Source organism: Apteryx mantelli, chromosome 2, assembly GCF_036417845.1.
Source record: "Apteryx mantelli isolate bAptMan1 chromosome 2, bAptMan1.hap1, whole genome shotgun sequence".
Taxonomy (NCBI): domain Eukaryota; kingdom Metazoa; phylum Chordata; class Aves; order Apterygiformes; family Apterygidae; genus Apteryx; species Apteryx mantelli.
The window spans coordinates 132,910,108-132,923,806 of record NC_089979.1 but is presented as its reverse complement, the minus strand read 5'-3'; positions in this window follow the sequence as shown (position 1 = coordinate 132,923,806).

The following is a 13,699-nucleotide window of genomic DNA, read 5'->3' as shown; positions in this document are numbered from 1 at the left end:
ACACAAGCCAGTGAGGTTATAGCTCAGTGAGGCCACTCAGGATAGAGGGCTGGTAATGGATGGCTGAGGAAAACACTAGGACAGAGATGATGAAGTAACAAGCCAGGTGGCAGGAGCAAAGTCTCAAGTCCTTCCTCTCCCCAGGGAAATCACTCACATAGCCCAGCCCCAAAGGAAATCACTAGTTTCCAGGGTGATGTCTCTCCAAAGAAGGAATTGCCATCTTTCCCATTTCAGCCCCAGGGCTTTCAGAAATACCCAGCTAAGAGAATGAATTATCCCACTGTAAGCCTTTTCGGTATGAAGAGCTTCCAGTAGGAGAAAGTAGGGAAACACAGGAAAACTCTACTTGATGTCCTGAGGAATTATACCTAAGTAAAAATTCATTTCTGAATGTAACAGGCTTTCAAATGTTGTGCTTACTCAACCCCAGAGAGATATTATTCCAGAGTGGGGAGAAATATTTGGGGAGTGGCCTCTCTCCTTCCAAGGTTTTCTGTCTGTTGTCAAAAAAAAAATTAGTAGGAAACTGAATGGAGCAAAACTAGGAACTAAGCCTACCTTCTGGCTCAGTGTAGTACACTGTGAATATACTTTGGCCCGTCTTCTTGTAGTTTCTGACAACACAGTGAGAGGATGATGAGCATCTTTTGGGATGATACATAGATGTATACATACATAGTGATGTCGACAGATGGTTACCTAGTGCATGAAGACAGCACACTTAGGAACTGCGGTCTGAGAGAGAAGTAGCTGATGGTCTGTTTTACCTCTCCTGAATAATGGTAGGCATGATAAAGTAATAAATACAGCCACGAGCCAAGCCAAAAACCAGTTCACTACAGAAAAATTGGCCATGTTTGAGTATGTCTGGGAAGAACTCAGTGAAGTAATTTGGGTGTCAGTTCAATTCTTCACAAATTGGGTGAGCATAAAATATTTCAAATAAGACAGGCAGCACAACAGCAGGACTTCTGTGAACTGCTGCTTCTTATTCCCATTCTCAGAGATATCAATGTCTTTTGCTTATGTTTTGTGGGAGATTTTCACACCATCCGTTGAAATAGTTGGACTCATTGCTGGAGTTTGAATACTGGCTAGTTGGCTTACTGGAAGTTTCTGTCTTCCTGTGTTTGACAGTCATGGTGATAGATTTTGATCTGTTTTGCTTTCTTCTGCTGGCCCTTTTCTTTTCTTTTCTTTTCTTTTCTTTTCTTTTCTTTTCTTTTCTTTTCTCTCAGTGTATTTTTTTGTTTGAGTTGAACTGGTGTCAAAATAAATGGATGTGTTTGAAAGAGTATTTTTGTTCTGTAGTTTCTTTCACCAGGCAGGGTAAAATGAGCTGGAGGACCTACCTTTCTTAGAAAAACATTGGGAGAAACCTGTAAGCAAGTCTTTTGGCAAGTGATAATGCATACATAGCTTTTCTGAAGACCTGTTATGTACACTGTTGTGCTATCATCCAGCAGAGACAGTAATTTGTTCATAATGGTTTTGGAACACTAGTTTGTTTTTAACATGGATGGCTTGGCCATCACATAAAAGCGAACTACCCTTTAATGTTTGTGCCATGTACCAGTGCTATAGCTAAATCAATACCCCTGGAGTTCACAGATAAAATATGTTCCAAAAAAACATTATTTCTGTTTTTTTTTCCATGGTTCATCTTAGTCTAGAGATGAATGTATAGAAAGGCTCAGAGAATATTTTCCTTCATTCATTAATTATTCAGCTTTTGAAAAACTGTTATTTCCTTCCAAAAAAAGACCATGGAAGATAAAGAGTTGAAGTCTTAAGATACTAGAAGACTGACCTGCATTATTCATTATTATAGAGGGTGAGCTGACTGGAAGAAAAAGTCTCAGGTGATCACTGGTACCCTCCAAACCCAAAGAGAGTTCCCACGTGTAGATCTACCACTGCCTGCCAAGAAGTTGGATGTATCTCTGGTATATGGTCATCTCTCACCTGTGTGTCCAGGTGTTAGTGAGTCTCTTTAGGGATCAGAACTAATGGACAAAGGTCCCTGATATCTCTTTGCATTGCTTCCTTAGCAGGGTGGCTACAGTTGCTGATGTGACAAAAGACTTAGGGAAAGGTGGATATTTTAATGGATTTCCAAGGACTGCTGTGCTTTGGGTCTCATCTTGGGCCCTGACTCCATCAATTTAACCTGAAAGCATTTTGTCTGGTACACAGAATGCAGAGAATGAGCTTGTCACAACCTGTTTTAGTTCTAAAACGCTGTGGAAGTCAGAAGGCAAAAGCAAAAATGAGGTGGCATTAAGAAGCATATGATCTTTTGAGAATTCCTCCCAGGCTGTGCTGGAGACCTAAGAAAAGTTGACCTCAACACAATCCTAAAAATGATAATTACAAGCATGACGTCTTTACTAAGTTATCTATGTAAGTAAGTTATGTGAAAAGAGGGAAAAGGAAAACATAGGATAAGCAAAATGAAGGCTCTGGCATAACAGTGTGCTTGCTGTGGAAGTGCTGGGACAAAGAGAAGAAAGAGCCTTGCAAGAAGACACTGCTTGAATGGGAGGCATAATGTGCCTTCTGAAGCAAAATATTCAGCTCCCAGGGAATACAGTTACTTTGTGACTCTGATAGGCAGGTAAAAGAGTCGTCCGTGTTTGACTATGGCTGATGTATGACCTCAAATCAGAGCTGTTTTGAACTTCCATTACCTAATGCAGAGAAGATTCAGGTTTGTAGAGGCAGTTATTAAACCAGTATCTCTCCACACTGAAACTGGAAATGCTGCAGGTGACATAACATGATTTAGCCAGTGGAAACAGAAAACAGAAAGATCATTTCTGACTGATTAAAGTTGTATTTCTGTTACCTAAAGGGCAGTGGGTTGAGAAAAAGTGAGGCCAGCTCAGCTAAGTAGGGAGAAAAGTCATTTCTTTAATTTGCATCATCCTCTAATTGTGGTGGTGAAAACAGAGGAATGTGAGCATTTGGACAAAGAGGATGGAGGTGTCATTCTCCAGACTTCTCACTGATTTTGATAGCCATTATATGGTGAGAGCTACAGATGCATTCAGATCCAAGAAGAGCCAAAGCACACTGTTTCTTGGAATGAGAAATAATACACATTACTATCCTTATGCCAGCGCTAAAAGACAAAAGATAGAACACATTGATAGACTGCTGAATACACACTTCAAGAAATGCTCTTTTCAGACTTTACATCAATTGCCATTGCAGTTGTTTCATTTTTTTTTTAGTTTACTTGTTCTAGGAGTAGTTTATATATTTAAAATTTGAAAGTTCAGTATTACCAGCCTTTGTTAGCATTGAATGATCACAAGATAACCTTCGTAAAGCTAACTGTATAGTTCGTATTTTCCTAACTCCTTCAGTAGCATCTTATGGCAATCTAAAGCACATTTTATTTGAAGGAATATGTTATTCTCCTGCAGAAACTTGCTTTTAAATGAATATTCTTTCTGCCCTCTCGTGGCCACACACCAGTTTTGCAGTTTTGCAGATTATTTGAATTTCAAATGACTTGCATTGCATTTCAATAATCACAAACATCTTCTTTTGCTTTAGGAGGGAAAAAAAAAGCATGTCCCCAAGCCACTTTCTCTATATACATTATTTTTATGTCTATCTTTCATCTGAGTGCAGCGTTTGACCATTTAGATTGTCAAATTATTTATATACCTTTTTCTTAGTTTTACCATATAACCCAGAATATAAAGATGTGACTTGCATGTTAGAAGAAACAGATACAGATCATTTCTTTTCTAGCCATTAACGTAATTTTAGTTCAAGGGTCTGTGCCTCACTTTTGGCCTGTTCTCATAAAAGACATTGCATAATTGCATACAGCAGTTTCACTTCTTCAGTGATTCTTTAATTTATTAATAAAAATCTCTCTCAAAGTTTCCATGTCATGTCAATCAATCAATAAATACATTGATTCCAGTGGAATTATTTTAGATTTATCCTAGAGTGAGGACAGGATCAGATGATAATGCCAATTTATATTTCACAAAGTCACTGTGCAGTTTAATGGAATAATGCCATCAAATACAAGATTATGGAGGGTTGTGCAGTTTTAGTTAAGGCCAAAGTGAGCCGGCACTGCTTATCATCTTTTCTTAAGATCCAATATACAGAGACAGAATATGTATATATGCATACTTGGTGGCAGCTCTAATGCTTTTAGCTGGTGGGGATCTGGTGGGGATGAACAGGAAATTTTGTAGCGGACATATGTGCATGCATATATTGTCATGGCTATTTCAGAGAACAGTATTATACAAAGTAAGAATAGCATAGATTCAAGATCATACTTGAATAGTTTGCTGTTATATGTTGGAAAACAGAAAAAAAATAGTCATTACTTTGTACAGTACCTTCAAACTTTCTCCCGTGTTCACGGTCAGACCAAGCTACGATGTCCTCATCTTTTTGACTTCTGGAGTAACTAGGTAAATCTGCACTTAGAGCTACTGCACAGGCAAAGCCTGTGCTGCTGTGTTGTGCCAACGCCAACATGTGCACCATCTGTACTTAGCACAAGAGGTAAATAAGACCCAGAAAGAATTTATTGCTTGTTGTAAAGTTCAGGTGGGGGTGGGCTCTGCAATCCTTCAGGCCGCCCCTGGAGATTCATAAATTCATATGCAGTATAAATCTGTACAAGTATTTATTTGTTAGGAAATGTCTTGAAATATGGAACTTTGAGAAGCGTATGGTAGTGGCTGAACCAGTGCAAGAAGTATATTCTGACAACTGTTTGCTGTTTTCCACTCCCCTGCTCTTTTCACACAAAAGTGACATTTCTTGCTCAAGAGCAGGTCAGAATCACCTGTGTTCACACTTCCCTATTTCAAGACTTCATAAGCCATATGTGATACCAGTATAAGAACATTATAAGTACCCTGGTGTGCCTTCACTGGTATTTAATTTCTTCATAGGCATCTAAATTAAACTGGTACCTTTCTTTCCTAGCTGCCAATGGAAATCAGCAGCTGAATTAGGATGCACCATTTCATTTGAAATGTCTCTTCAGAGAGGGCAAATTTGCAGCTCTCAGAATTGATGATGGACAATAAAGGGCAAGTAGATAGTTGGTTAAAAAAGTAGCTGCACTCAAAGATGAGTTCAACACCTTCAGCATATGCTTTTATTTGTTCTTTGAGCCTCTCTCTTCAACAGCAGAGTTCAGAGAAAGTTTGTCTCAGTTCTCTTAGAAATACAATTCTTCATATTAGTCATATAATACAGTTAATTCTAAACACTTTCATTGCCTGGAGGTGCAGATGTATTATGTATACCCAGAGAATTGAGCAGCTCACAGAAGAAGCTGATTTTAAAAAGTTCATCTGTGTTTTCCCTCACCAATTCATGCAAAGGGGTCAGCTGAGCCCTGCTGGGAATGAAAACACATGGAGCTCATCAGACCTTACTGGCTCTGTTCAGCATCTCCACAAATTTTAAATCTATTTGTTTTCAACTGGAATATTTAGTCTAAAGTTCCTCTGAGATGTAGGATAACCTTTGTATACTTTGAATCTAAGTAATGTGATGCAAAGTGATGCAATATGTTCTCCTTGAGGCAGGGTGGCTTTGGGAACTAAGGGTCAAAATCCAAGCAGGGTTTTGAGAAGTGTCTCTTTGCTGTCATTCTTAAAAATGCCACTTGACTGGTACTGTCATGTCTCCAATTCCCCACTGATGTGTGCACAACTTTCTTCTTCCTTTCCCTTCAATTTAATCAGCCTCATCTTGTATATGATTTGTTTCAGTCTCTCTTGGTGGCTCTCTCTAGGATTTTCTGCTGGGTGGCTGCAGATGTGTTCTTCCTCTAGACACACGCTCAGAAGCAGAAGGACCCAGGAATTCCCTTCCTCTATTCCACTTCTGCTTTCCCTTTCATTAGACACCTCTTGCAGTATAGAAGCATGAGATTTAAACTATATATTGTATTTGCCTGAGCGACTGTCTGTTTTTCTCCTTGCATTTTATTCTCGAAACTAGAATATGGCTAGTAGTTGTCTCTGTTTTTGAACTACTGCTCATCTATTACTTGTTACCTGTATATGCACAAATGTGATATTTTCAAAATCAGACATGGTAACTTAATGTGCCCATACAATACACATATTGCACTGTGCATGTCTGTGCATCTGTGCAATATGCAGAGTGTGAAGTTTAGCTCCTTTTTCTAATGTTTAACCATTTCTTCATTCATTATGGCTGAGGTATTAAATATGTGTGAGGAAAAAAAAAAGGATAAATGTTTTGCTATAGGTAGAATGCGAAGCTGTAACTGAAAGGATTGAAAACTCCTCATCTGGTTATTGTCTCTCTGTAGCCTATTCTAAAGATCAGCCCTCCAGGTCTGTCTGAAATGTAGGAATTCCAAGACAAGCGAAAGAGGGAGTTTTCTGATGTTTCTGATGTTTTCTGATCTAGAAGATACGAACAGTTAAATGCCCTACCTGTTGGCACCATTTCTGCTGTTGACTAGGAATCATTCTGCTGTGGCCAGTGACCTACATATGGTGTGGGACTCAGGAATAAAGTTAATGAAAGAATGTCATGAAATAGAGATAAAGGTTCCTTTGCAAAGTAACAGTTTTGCCTTAGCTCTGCATTTCCCAAACTTGAAGAACTATAGAATCATAGAAAAGCGTGGGTTGGACAGGACCTCTGGAGAGCATCTGGTTCAACCTTCTGTTGGAAGCAGAAAAAAGAAATAAAGGATGATGTTCTTTATCTGCTGAGGTGTTACTGTGTGAGGCAAAGCAATTCTTGGGTGCCTCTCAAAATCTGGGATATATCAAAATGAACTTTCTTGTTTATGATTTTCTTTACCTGTGTCTGTTTTAATCACTTGTCTCCTTTTTTTAGACTTGCAGACAATAGGAACAGTTTTTTCTGATTTTCCTTTTACTTTATGCATTTCCATAGGTCACAGGATGCTGATAAAGGAATGGGCTGAACTTCAGTAGCATTTAATATTTTCTGTTTTTTGAAAGCTATTGTAGGCGTGTGCTTTTCTTACAGTACAAGTACAATTGTAGCCTACAAAGAAACACATGCGTTCTCTGAAGACTTATCTGGAATGTTTCTTCCAGCAGTCACCTCTGTGGCTCTAAGTGGATAAATTGTGACAATCATAAGAGAAATCCATTTCTTCTGCTGATACCACCAACATTTTAATCATGTATCTTTCCAGATCTGGTCAGAGGAATGTGGTCTGTAACAGCCATCATATAAACATCCTGAAGTTCTGGACAATGTTTGCAGCCTTTCCTGATTTTTCTGCAGGAAATGAAGGCTGAGATTTTGATAGGTGATGCCACAGCTGTGTAATACATACACATAGGTGTGAGACTAGACTGCTGATGTGAAGAAACAATTCAGCTATGGGAACAGTACCTCCTGAACCAAGTCAAGTCAGAGGAACTTCATCTCTCAGGAGAGAGAAAACCTGAGCAGAAAGGAATCTGCCACAAATGGCCCTGGAGAGATTTGATTCTAAATACCACATTGTGATAATAAAAAATTCTGTCTCTTTTGCTCTACGGTGGGAAGAAACAAAGATCAAAAGCTGACATCTTTTTGATTTCCTGCATCTCACTTTCTCTATGTGTCTGGTAATCCCCAAAATGTTATGGAAAGTAAAGCAAAGCAAGTAATTGAAAAATCTTAATAGTGACAGCATGACTGTATCAATCCTAACATATGACTCTTCCACAACTCTCGAGCCACCAGTTTATAACTTTGCTTGCTTATACAAGATATATCCTTGAGTAATACCAAGTTGCTACATTACCCAGACCTAGTATCTCTAAAACAAATACCAAAGATGGGATCTGGATGACACTAACAGTTAGGAGTTATTCTTTGGAAAATCAAATTTTCACTTTGATACCATTCTCCAGAAAGGATATAAAATCTTAATTTGGGGATCTCTTCTGCTAGACTTTTAGAAGGAAATCTGGAGTCCTGCTCACTCTTGTTAGGATTCTGTTGACATCAAAGCAATTTGGTCCCTCTCTTAAGTTCTGTTAAAGTTCATTTCTAATGGGAGTGCCAATTAAGCCCACTTTCTCTTGTTCAAACCATTACTTGAAACAGCATTTACATGCCCATTTCTCAAGCTGAGAGGACAAATGAAATTCAGGATCTCAAGTCAAATTCTCATTCTACTATTTTCCATAATGGCCCTGCCTGTATTTATTATACAGGAAGGATCAGCCTGCCATAGCAATCAGTATCTCCATCTTTCAGTATTTTTCTATCACATTCTGTGTGATTTAAAAGCTATATATTGTGGATGTATAAGGCAGATATATATCACCTAAAGGCAGATGTATATCACCTAAACAAGGCAAAAATGCTTAGGAGACCTAGAACCTTGCCTAACGGCAGCTCTAAAAGAAAAGGGTTTAAGCCCAGAGCCTGTCAAAAGGTATGGCTGATTGCATCGGAATGGGATACAATATTGATAATTTGGATTTCCAGCTCAGGTGAAAGCTCATTCCAGCAGCTCTCAGACTGCCTCTAAACATGAGAATGGCCTTTCTGGCTCAGACAAGTTCCTTTGAGACAAGTACCCTATTTCTGGCAGAAGCCAGTAGCAGGTATTGGAAGAATATAACAACAGGTTTCCTGTCCTGGATGATATTTCTCCAGGCTGCCTTCCCAACTTCTGGCACTCTGTGGCTTAGAGACCTCTGAAGTAGAGATTGCATCTGCACTGTTGTATTTAACAGCCTTTTCTTTCAGGAATTTGTGCAGCTGTTTTCTAAACTGAGTTTTATGTATGATCTCCACAGCATTCCACGGCAATGAGCTCCATTATTAGTCTTTTGTATGAAAAAGGACTTCCTTTAGTTTAGGCTAAAGCTTCTCACTCATACTTTCTTTTGATACCCTTAGTTCTTGTTTTGTCAGAAATAATGAATAATCATTTTCTATCCATCTTCTCTGTACCAGTCCTGATTTTGTAGGTCTTTACTATTCCCGCTGTTGGTCAGTTCTTCCCCCACCTCAGAAATACTAGTCTACAGAGCTGTTTCGGCAACTTTGGTCATTTTCATCACACTTTTCTATGGCTGTACAACCAAACTCCTGGCTAGTCACTTCATAGAATCCACATATGTAGTCATGAAAAGAAGGAAAATTTTATTTTACAGTGTCCATGGTTCTTTGAGATAAAGCATGTATAATGATCCCATAAGCCTCTTTTTCCTTCCTAATAGGACAGATTTTTCTCATCTGTATCCCATATTGCAAAAGATCTGAGTGACACTAACTGAGAACCCTCTACCCCTTATGTCCTCAGGAGAGCGGCACAAGTGCTAACTGGATATCTATGGATATCCATACATCTGTGCTATACATACTTTAGTAGATGTCACTAATGAAAACATTTCAAACTCTTGCTACTGGGTGTTCTTCAGGAGGGGGGCAATGTTTCAAACGTCTTGTTCAGTGTTTGAAAAGCTCTATTGCTCTCTTATTTTCTAAGCCCTTGGACCAAAGCTAACTCAGTTGTCATCTTTTGAAGAAAATGAAGAGGGCAGTTGCAAAAGCGGTTTAAACCAATCTAAGATTGAAAGATTGTCTGTGCTCACCTGTACTGGCCTTCTCCTTTCCTTATATTGGCACTAGTGATCATGAGGCCATGCCAGCCGATGCAGCTAAAAGCAAATCACTGGGATTTTTGTAGGTTTAGGTTTTAGTTTCCATCCATACAGTTTCATGATGGCTAGTGCTGGAACTAGAGAAGTGGCAGGATGTTATGGCTGTGGTGTGGAGGGAAGCTGGACTGCTCCTTATGCCAACAGGCCGTAGTCAGAGCAGTAAAAGCTCATTGTGCACCTGCATGCCAGATTCTTAATATGAAGATAGAAATGGTCTGAGTTTCGCTGTCTGGCTCAGTCTGGCTCCCTACATCTTTGGAAGTGAGAGAGGCTGATTTCCTGCCTCTGCAAAGGAAAATTAACAGAGCAATAGGAATTTTCAAATGCCAGATGCCCAAGTCTTTGGCTCCTTCTGAGGGTAAAACAACACTGTCTCTTTATATTCCACTAAATCTCTCCAAATGTTACTTTGCAATCAACCACATGATGAGCCCTCAGACTTTTAAATTAGTCAGTAGACTGTCAGCTGTCCTCTCTATGAGCTTAAGTCAGAATCTAAAATAAGCCTGGTGTTGTTTTTGCATGGAGGCTTTAATGACAGACATAAATATTATGTGTGTGGCAGGGAAGGCTGGGAGCTCCTGAACCCTACTAGAATTCATGCCGGTGAGCCTTGATAGTCTGTCACTTGATTTACTTTAGCCCTTTCCTTGCTTTTTCCCTGTTCATGAATAATATCTGTATATGGATGATAAATAATCTGGTGAGTAATAGCTATAGCAATGTATGTTGCCTGTTGTGCCCCTTCTCTTCCTGTTGCACTAACCAGTGATTGTTTTCTTGGCTCACGTGCTCTCAAACCAAACAGAAATTTTGCACAGCATAGCATAATTCCTCCTTTATGTACTTTTCACCTAGTTCTTCCTCTGCTGAGGGAAAATAAATCACCAGTCATGTCCTGTATCTGTGCTGTGGAGCATGCAGTAAGAGTGCAACCTAATTGTACTTGCTGCTGGGCCGATGTTCAGGCTTCTGCTTTCCTCCCACAGCAGCCATCATTAATGGCAATTGGTGTGTACCTTTTCCCTGTTGCAAGGTGATATGTGCCTTAAAAAGCAGTTCCTATTGCTGCTCAGGGATTCTCACAAATCTTGTTTGCTCTAGGTTCACATGACGTACAGTGAGGTTTGCAGGACCAGGACACAACTCAAAGTTCATAGAAGTTCCTTCTGCCATTCATTTGGCTATAAATCACTAAAATATCCCACAGTTTTCCTGACAACAGAAAGAATGACATTCTGTCCTGGTGGCAGGCAGTGCTGAAACTTCCACTGCACAGGCAAAAGCCTGGACTCTGCCCCAGGTAGACAATTTGTTGACCAGTATCCTTAAGCGTGGACTTGGCAGCAGTACCGTGCTGTGGTTCCCAAGTGTCGTGCTGCAAAGAGTGAAATGTGGCCTATATTTCACATGGTAAAGTCATTCCTTGCCCGTCTGCCACTTTCAGGGCTCTGGTGGCATTCACATGACCTAGTACTTCCCACCTTGACAGGATAAGTTTCTATGAATGCAATGATATCTCTGGTACTTCAGTGCCACATCAGGACAAAATTGGTGTTTCACCAGCACTTTTTAGGCAGAGAATTTTCAGAGACTCAGATAGAAGCCCAAAGATCGATTTAGGACTTTTACTTTCAAAAGGTACAGTCTCTTGAAAAACTTAATCTGTTTAGAACTCCCTATCTCTTTGACATTTTAAGTCTGAGTGAATAGAGAGACTCGATATTCTTAGGACTGTAGAGTCTCACTACTTCAGACAGAATTAGATCCACCAGTCATAAGTTGAATAGTGCTGTTTCAGGTAGCCTCATGAATTTTGTAGAGGAGTGGAGAAAATTAATGGCAATGCAGGCTCTGTCCCACCTATGAATTTATCTGATAAAAAGGATTGATTTGATTGTGGGTTTTTTCAGGTTCCTCTAAGAATACATGGAATGTAAGAATATCTGGTTATTGGTTATCCAGCATTAAACACTAAGACAAGAGACAGGAGAAGTAATAAATTAAACACTCAGACACCCAAATCCTAAGGAACAGGAGATTCCAAGACAATAACAAAGTGCAGAACTCCTGAATCAGTGATTGATGGGCCATTGAAAGCCTAGAGGAGGTTCAGCCAGAACTTTGTAACTGATTATCATAGCTCTCATGAGAAGGAGCAAACTTACGGGATATTTGAGGGGGCCTGTGGGACTCTCTAAACTTACTATGGGATGATTTAAGGGGATTGTGGAAAAGTACTAAACTTATTTTGGGATGTTTAGGGGAGGAGCAAAGTCAGTCAAAGGGAGGGAGCGGGGTGCCTGGGGAAGGAAAAAGCATGGGAAAATGGAGAGGAGAGGAGATAAAAAGGGTGAACTGCATGCAAACAAGCTGCTGTCAGTATGCCTGTCTGGCCATGCCTGTGCCTGATCATGACAGTCTGTCCTATCTTCTTATTAAACTCTATTCCGGGCTACTTTCCTATGTGAGCGTACTCTCCATTCTGTGTGTGTGTGTGAGTCTGTGTGTGTGTCTGTGTGTGTGTCTCTGTGTGTGTGTGTGTGAGTCTGTGTGTGTGTGTCTGTGTGTGTGTCTGTGTGTGTCTGTGTCTGTGTCTGTGTGTCTGTGTGTCTGTGTGTGTCTGCATGATCCAGTAGCAAATTTCAAACCAGACTAGCCAGCGAGTAGAGTGAGCAGCCTGGGTGCCAGCAACTGGAAGGACTGGGCATCTGAGAACCAGCTACTGGATATACTGAGTGTCTAAGGCCAGCTACTGGAGGGACCCATTTGTGTGCATGTGATGCTAGTGTGAACTTTAAACTGCATTAGCTGGTGAGTAGAAGAGGTCTAAAAGCCAGCTACTGGAGAGAATATAGGTCTGGGGGCTGGACACTGGAAGGACCAGAGGTCTGAGCTAGCTGTTGGAGGGACCCTAGGTCTGGACCAGCTATTGGAGAGACCAATTTGTGTGTATTTGTGTGTGAGATCTGCTAGCAAGCTTTGAGCCTGATTAGCCAGCGAGTAAGAACAGGACCAGGCCATATGTATGATTCATGCTTATGTGAGTCCTGTGGGTGTGTACGTGGTGCCTGTGAAGGAATTGTTGGTAGTCAGCTGTGTTGCCTGTTGGTAGTCAGCTGTGACTCCATAGTGTGTGGGGGTATATATAGGGTGTGTGTGTGTGTGTGCTGGGGATGCACAGCCTCCCTACTGGCTGGACCAAGCATCGAGGAACCACAGCAGCTGGGCTGTAGCAGGCTGTAGCAGGGTCCTGCAGCCCACCAGATTTGACTTCCCTTTAGCAGTTACAAATTCAGCTTCTATTCAAAACCTACTGACAATTGAATTTTGGAAGAAATGTAAGCACAAAAAATTCTACTTAAAAGAGAATGGTTTTGATAAGAAATATGGAATGGAAATGCCAGTTCATAATGGAGTAGCCCTTACTGTGTAGGTGTAGCTGTAATGTCATTCACATTAACAGAGGAATCAGGATTCCCACAAGGCAGATCCTGTAGGACATTAGAGAGGGCATTATCTCAGATATAAAAAAACAGGGTAATTGCATTATGAAATGACTTTGGTTAGAAGTTATTCCTCTGAGGGGGTCCAAGAAACTAGTTTTTGTTTGTGGCAAATTCCTGACTAGTCACCCTTCAGATTTATATCTAAGATGACTCATAAACAACAGGAAAAATGCTTTCTCTACATTTTACTTGATTTTTTTCAGCTACATATGACACAAAGGTACCGATGGTTTGAGTCCTGCTTCTGTTTTTTATTCAGACAGTAGGATTCTCTTTATTAATACCATTCCTCTTTATTTATACTATGCTTCTTTTTTAAATTTTGCTTTAAAGACACATTACATTGAATGCTTCAATTATACAGCTATGATTCTGAAAATAGTTTTTACAACCAACAAGACATCAGTTTTACAGAAGTAATTAGAATTTATATACTACTGCCACTGAAATAAACTTATACAACAATCACTACAATTATCATTGCCTTGCACATCAAGATTTTGT